This window comes from Talpa occidentalis, unplaced genomic scaffold (assembly GCF_014898055.3).
Source record: "Talpa occidentalis isolate TD23 unplaced genomic scaffold, MPIMG_talOcc4v2.1 talOcc4.5, whole genome shotgun sequence".
Taxonomy (NCBI): domain Eukaryota; kingdom Metazoa; phylum Chordata; class Mammalia; order Eulipotyphla; family Talpidae; genus Talpa; species Talpa occidentalis.
In genome coordinates, this window is record NW_023604861.1 from 58116672 (window position 1) to 58124409 (window position 7738).

General features: G+C 39.3%; 1 long non-coding RNA gene across 1 annotated transcript; it reads left to right on the forward strand.

The window, feature by feature from the left end:
* The first annotated feature begins 330 nt into the window (after window positions 1–330).
* On the forward strand, window positions 331–7072 carry LOC129146913 (uncharacterized). Its single transcript, XR_008554280.1, has 3 exons — window positions 331–650; window positions 5185–5366; window positions 6760–7072. It is a non-coding gene; the product is annotated as an uncharacterized LOC129146913 (long non-coding RNA).
* Window positions 7073–7738: the final 666 nt, after the last annotated feature.

The window sequence follows — 7738 nt, forward strand, 5'->3', positions numbered from 1 at the left end:
AGGAACCCTATTACACACATAGTGGGAATGTAAACTGGTGCAACCATTTTGGAAAATATTAGGAATTACCTTTAAAAAGTGAAAATGGAAATAGCATATGACTCCTGGGTACCTACCCAAAGAAGGTAAAACCATCAACTCAAAAAACAACATGCTCTACAATGTTTATTGTAGCACTATTCACCCTAGCTAGGCATGGAAACAACCTCAAAGTCCATTTATAGATGACTGGATCAAGAATACGTGGTACATTCATGCTGTGGAATATTATTCAGTCATAAGGAAAGACAAAATTCTGACATTTACAGCATAATGGGAGGAGTTCAGGGAATTATGTGTAGTAAAACAAGTTGGAATGACAAAGACAAGTGTGGGGTATTTGCATAGAGATGATTTGACTAAGTAAAATGCTTATAAAACTATTGGGCATTAATAAACAGAAATTTCTGAAGTGAAGAGAGAAAGAAGAGGCAGGATAGGTCAAAGGAGATATAGGGGATGCTGGTGGAGAAAAATGCTAGACATAGAAAATTTACAACACTCACTGTATAGATACTTAAAATTGTGAGATTGGTTGACGTCATCAAGGAAAGGGTGCAGATACGGAGGGGGTCCATGAATCCATTCCTCATACTCTCGTGAAGTATTACGTAAGTACAATGAATTGCCAGATGGGAAGTTGTTGCTTTTTTTTCCACTGAAGGTTAATAAATGTAAAAAAGTTAAACAAAAGAATTTGTCACCATTTCTGGTAGCCCTACTTCCCTTCTTTCATTCCATCCCTCCCTCCACACCACACAGCCTAGTTTGGGCTCTCAGCATTTCTCAGTTGTCATCACTTTGCCTCAGAGCAAGTCCTCCTGCCTGCTCATTCTTCCTCCACACCACAACCGGAGCAATCCCCTAGCATCCTAAGGGTGATTGCTAAAGGTCCATTCTTGAAATGGCAATAATAGTCTAACATTGAGATATTTACAAATCTAGATGGACAAGACTATACTAGTCCAAGCATTTCGCAAACTGAGAAAATAATGTAAGCTTTGCAAAGAATATCTGAATAAAGGTACAGCATTTTTGGCAATTATTTTTCATTCTTTCTAAGTCATGAGTGATAATTTGGGAATGAAATTGTATAGAAAAGACAGGGACATCTGTCAGTTCTGTGCCTGTGACTAGTTAGTTTTAGTTCTATATACATGTTCACTTCTAGAATAAAAATTTATCATTGTCTGTCAAGAATAAGTTGGATGCAGACCCAAGTGAAGGCTGGAGAGTAAAGTGGATGACCTTTCATTTTCCTTGACAATATTGATTTGATTTTGGAGTCAATTTCTGCAATAATTCATCAGGGCAGAGAACTTGTACTAATTTTCATTTTTTTTTTTAATTTAAAATCCAACAATCCATCCTATCACTTCTCACGCTGTATCTTTATTTCGTTTAGTTTTTTGGTCCACATGGAGGTAATCAAAATAAAAGATAAATATGAAATTACTAATATAAAATGCTATTTTTATTGTGAGCCCTTCAGAAGAAAGGTTTATGATCAGTGCTGATCCTACTAAAACTGAAATTCATTTAGGACGTACACAGTTAGATCTTGTGCTGAGAGCTGTGTAGAAATGATTTTAAGCAATCCACACTACAACCTTTGGGGTCAGCTTCTCTTATTATTCCCGTTTTTGAGACAAGGCACAGAAGAGTTAAGTAACTCATTCAGGAATAGTAAGGAGACATTTGAACTCTAGAGTCCTTGCACCTAACCTCTGTGGTGTAAAACCTAAAGATGAACATCTACCATGTCATGCTTCAATTATAGTGAGTTCTAAAACTTTCAGACACTAGGACCAATGATACATGAGGACTAGTGACCTCTGTGAACATGAAGTGCAGAGAGTACATACGTACCTTGGTTGGAGCTGGATTCATTTTCAAATCCCTTTCCTTGAGCTGCTCTATTCCCTTTTCTTTTCCTTTTGGTTCCACCCCTACCAATATGCTTTTTTTGTCTTGAATTCCCCAAATTTTGCAGATGTTAGCCACAAATACTGTTTTCAATGGATATTACGGTTTTTGGATGTAGGAACTGGAAACAAAATGAATCTTTCCTGGACAAGGGATGGGAGAACTTGAGTGAAATCTTGAGTAGGAAAAGGAGGGGGTATCAGAGAGAAGAGTCTGGGCTAAGCACTGGGAGTGAGGATAGACTTTGGGGGAGGATCTAGAAAACAGTAATACACCATATGTGATACGGCCTTTCTTTTGCAATAAGCTCAGAAATGATGACATGCTGAAGTAATTTGATTTCCTGTGAAAACTCCTGAAAAGCTGATTTCATGTTCAGGTTGATTTAGCTTGAATCAGGGTCAGTGGGCAATGATAAAGGAACATGAGCATGGAAGATAAAAAAAATTTAATCAGAGAGTGGCATTTAGGGTGTCAGAAGTAGACAATTCTAAATGATGATCTTGTTCAAGCTGTGATAATGGGAGATGTGACCGAAAGGTAGTGGCAGTGAAGTTCTTTGGAAGTGAAGAAGACTGAGGTAGAATTCATTCAGAAGAACCCTCACACTCTGATCATTACTTATTCCTTATTGCTGTCATTATAACAAACCAGGCACTGACTTTGTTTTTTCAATCAACTCTATCTATGTCAGATCAAAATATCCATATGGAAGGTGAAGGATTGAGGATTCTCAAGATGGTGAATCACCGTTATGTAGACATTTTGAAGTAGGCAGGAGCAATCAGAAAGTGGATATTGGCAATTTCCAGGAAATGAAATTTTGAGATTGGAACAGGTCATTGCATCTAACTTGAAAGCTTGAAGAAAATGGGGTCATCATATTACCCAAAATTAATGTTGGCCAGAAAGATGAAAGGGAGACAAAGTGCCTGGGAAGTCTATCAAAGGAAAGACTGAAAATTTGGGTAGCGGGAGATGAAGGACAATGTTATAGCTAAGATGAAACAGCCTTAGAAGTGAAATCTACATGGGAAGCAAAGGTCAAGAAATAGAGGAGGAGGGTAGTAGTCAGGTTGTTTTAGTGGCCTGTAGGGAACATTCTTCTGGAAATAAAACAAAACAAGACATCGAGGAGGGCTTTAAACAGTCTTTTAAGTCTTTTTCCTGTGGTCAAAGAGAGAATTTAAATTTTATTGGAGTAAGGTACATGTGAAGATTAAATCAAATTTAAGTGCACTATCAAGTATTCTTAATCAAGGAGAAGTCAGAATTTTAGATAATATGAATGGAGAAAGAAGGGACTGGTTCTGTTGACCATTTCCTGGAGATGTCTCTCAGACACTCAGATGCATAGAATCACCTGGGGGCCAATGCCCCTAGACCTTAGGCCCCACTGTGAGGGACAAGGCTATAGAGTTGGGGTTTCCATACCTGGGATCCTCAAGAAAGCACTCCAGAGAACACTGATATGCAACAGGATTTGGAACCAAAGCTATTTAAAAACGTGGAGATTAATTGATGCCAGATCCAAAAAATCAGGACTCTTGAGAAGATTTTTCAAATAAAACTATTCCCCCCCAGTAACATATGGATGTTCATATAAAATAGCTAAAGCAGTTGTCATAAATATGGAATGGGGGTGGTGTATTTTTAGTAAACTGTATAATTTCTATTTTAGAGATGTTGAAGACCCAAGTAGATTAAAAAAAGGGCCAATGAAATGAGTAAATCTGTAAACACGTTAGCACTTCTGTTATTTCTTTAATGAAAATTTCAACTGTTTAGATACCAAATGTGACCAATGACTTCTAATTATTAAAGGTGCTGGGAAGTGTGTGCATATGTGCCTGAGTGTCTGAGTGATGTCTATATGAATGTACATATGTTGTGTTTATTAGCATGTGTGGGTGCTTCATTTAGTCAGAAAAGCCTCATCTTCTGGGAACCCAGGGCTCAGTAAAGCTGACATCCTGCTCAGTCCATGCCTTGTATAACATTCAGGTGGTGAAAACATAATGCTCTTCAAGCACCTACCTGCTTCCAGTTCACCAGACATTTTCTCTAATTTTTTATAGACTCCCTGACCTCTTCAGTACTCACCAGGATTTCAGTCTCTGCTACATCCAATTTTGTCCCTTTTAATAGAATCTAATTAGATGCAAATACAAATCAGAACTATTGTCAGAATTCAAATGGGTTCTGATGAGAATTAATATTTTCCATTTGTGGAGTACTGATTCAGAACAGACAATGAAGCAAAAATTCAAAATGAAGCAAAAACCACTTATTTTTCAAGCAGAAATAACCATACTATATTTTTCTTATAGACATTATAATTTTGTAATCCAGATATTAGAGCTTTATACTATAAACGATTTCTTATGCTCCCTCCCAAATCTTACCCTTCAAATCACAATTGAATAAATGAATATGTGACAGAATTAATTGAATGCTATTATCTTCACTTTAAAGTTTTATTCTTGGATCTCTGTATCATTAACACAATTACCCAGGAAAGCATTATATTAAACAAACACACAATGGTGACATTATGGTATGTATTAATCAGAATTCTTGTGTCGGCAAGTGACAAATTCAACTCAGACTGATTTAAAGCAAAGTAAAAGGAACTTACTGATTCATGTAACCACAATATTGAGGTACACTTTTCATAGAGTTGGACCTAGAGAGCCACTTTTCAATCTTTTTTCTTTCTTTTTTTGTTCCCTTTGAGTATTGGCCTTATTTATTCCTATAGCAGATAGTTTTTTTCAATCAACAAAGATATCTCAAGGGAGCATAACCTTTAGACTTCAGGACTCAAGATCCCAGAAGAAGAATGAGCATTGGTTGTGCAACCTTCCCAGGCTGGGCAGGTTGATTCAGGCAAAAAGAAGAATCTTGGAGCGTTAGGTGTGTCTGACAACTCTTAATTCTGAAACAGGGGACCATATACACAGGCAGGCAGGCAGGCAGGCAGAGAGACCAAAAAATGGAAAGACTAAAAGGCCAAATAGCAACTGAGCCTCCTTGCCTCCTGTGCACTGTCATGTGCTCACAGTCACACAGCTGCTACACGGTTGTGCATGCAAGGTCCATCTGTTGTTTGCTGGATGTCAAGAAAGGTGGAAAACATAACTGATATATTTCAAGGTTACTGGCTGTCTATTGTTCGAAAGGCAAAAAATGGTCTGATTTAACTCATTTTCCTTACAGCATGTTTGAACCGAGGGCAGAAAACTCCTTGAGAAGGTTGTGATTCATGGTGGTCTACATGCCCAGCTCTAAAACCATCATACAGCCATTGAGCTGGCGTCCTGTAACCAGCCTGACTTGGGTCACATGCCCAGCTCTGGGACAATGCGATCAGCAGTATGCCCACTGCAGCCACCTTGGATGTAAGAAGGATGTAAGAAGGAAAGGGTGGTGGGTGGATTGGTCATGTATTTTCACCCCAGTAGAAGCCTGCCTTGAATGGCAGGTAAGATGAGACCTATGAGGGTGTTGCCTAGGACAGGGAGAAAAGCATCTGCAGGGAATTCAAGGAAGTATAATGGATAAGACATTAGCAACAGAGGAGTCTCATGTCAACCTGAATGTGTGTGTGTGTATAGTGATGTTTCTATTTTTGGGGAGTGGATTTCAGACCAGGACCAAGGCTATAGAGACTTGAAATTGAGAATAAAGTTGTCCAAACACAGTGGGTTAGTTTTTTTTTTTTTTAGAAGATTTTGCAAGGATGAAAGCATTTATTATTAAGTGCTGGAATAGTTTATAATGATGTGTGATTGTAGATCTAAATTTAAAGCACGATTATCATGATTGTGTGTTTTGTCTGGAGTTCAGCTGAGCCGAGAGCTTAGTTGTCTGGTGTCAGAGTGGCCCACTAACGCTACAAACCAGAATGAAAGTCACAGTGATGCTTTTAATTACTATGATAGTAAAAGCAAGATAGTAAAATCTAGAACAGGAGAAAGCACCAACTCCCCCGTGTTCTGTTTTCCCTGTTCCATGAATGGCACACCTGGCAAGGTTGAAGTGAGTCAATGCAGATGTGGGGATCATCTTGCTGTTGAGGAGTCCCCAAATAAAAGCCCCCTGCAGTTTAATGGTCCCTATGGTTTTATGGATTATATAGAAACCTGTTCAGACTTGTGTTTAACCTGGAAGCTGCTGGGAGGGAGGAAAGGTAGTGTTAGGGGTGCGAAGCACCAGACACTGAGTCAGTGTGGGGACAGTGGTTCCCACTAAGGAGTCCTCCATATTGAGGTGCCTGGGCTCAGAACACAGATATGCAGTGTGGAATCTCCAGCCCTCCTTGTTATCAGTGCTATGTTCTTGGTGCCCAGAGTTCCTGCTGGTCAAGCTAAAGGCAGGGGGCCTTTCTCTAGGGCAAAAGTCCTGGTATGTTGAAACCAGTATCTGCTGAAAACAGCAGGCAGACCTTACGCCAGATTAGCAAGATCAACTAGAATACCTTACTCATAAACAAAAGCAGAAAGTTAGGCAAGAACAGGGATTAGAGATAGTATGCTTTGATTAGCGGGAACTATGGAGCCCCCCAAGCAATAACCCCTGGTTACTCCACCCTTGTTTGCACAAGACGTCAACACATCCCCAACAACGCACCGCCATGAATGTGCATTCCTCCACGTACCTGCCCATCTTCTCTGAACCTGCTTCTAAACAAACATGAGACTGCCCAGAGATCAGGCTGCACTTTTTTAGGTGTCAGCCCCTCTAGGCCTCTCTCACTTAGACTTCGAATATTCTTTCTTTCATCCCTTGCAGCTTCCAACACTGCTTCCCTATGAGGGGGGCAACAATGTAGAAGAGCAGGACCAACCAGAGGGACCGAGTCCTTGGCTGCAACTCCCCACAACATCTCCAGTGTCCTGACTGTGAATCTAAGACTGTGTGAACCACCTAGCCTGTCACTGTTGCTGTGAAAACAGAGTCCATAACCACTCAATGAGAACAGCCTTCATCTTGTCTCTTTTAGATTTCTATTTTTGTGAATGTGGCCAAATATCAAGTTAGTTATTAGGAATGATTCTAACCACACCTTTCATACACATTGATTACCATAAAGGAAAATTCCAAATTCTTTTCACGCAAACTGTACATGTTCTTTACTTTCACTTGTTCAGGTGGTTTTGGAGTCAAATTTTTATTTTTTTGATAAAATTTATTTATTTTTATATATTTGACACCATAGTTCATTTTCGCACCATGTTTGCTTTCTCCTCTCAGGTGTAGTTCCCATAGAATTCCCACCACCTATTCACCCGTGCACCGTCACTCTAGTCCCTTGTGCTCTTCCCTCCTCTGTATTGATCCCTCTCCCTCATCCTCGCAGAATGTCTCTGATTTATAGTTGCCTGCCAATTTTTTTTTGTTATTATTGCCCCCCCTGATCCCTTATTTGGTTCCAAAATATTCCTCCTATAAGTAAAACCATCCGATATTTTTTTTTTCCTCCTGACTTATTTCACTGAGCATAAGCCCTTCCAGCTCCATCCACGTTGCCGTGAATGGCATGAGTTTATCTTTTTTGATTACTGAATAGTATTCCATTGTGTCTACATACCACATCTTCTTGATCTAGTCATCTATTTTGGGGCATTTGGGTTGTTTCCATATTACCTATTGTAAATAGTGCTACAATAAGCTTTTATCATATTAAGGTATGTTCCTTCTATCCTGAGAATTTTGAGGGCCTTCATCATAAACAGATGTTAAACTTTGTCAAATGTTTTCTCAGCATCTA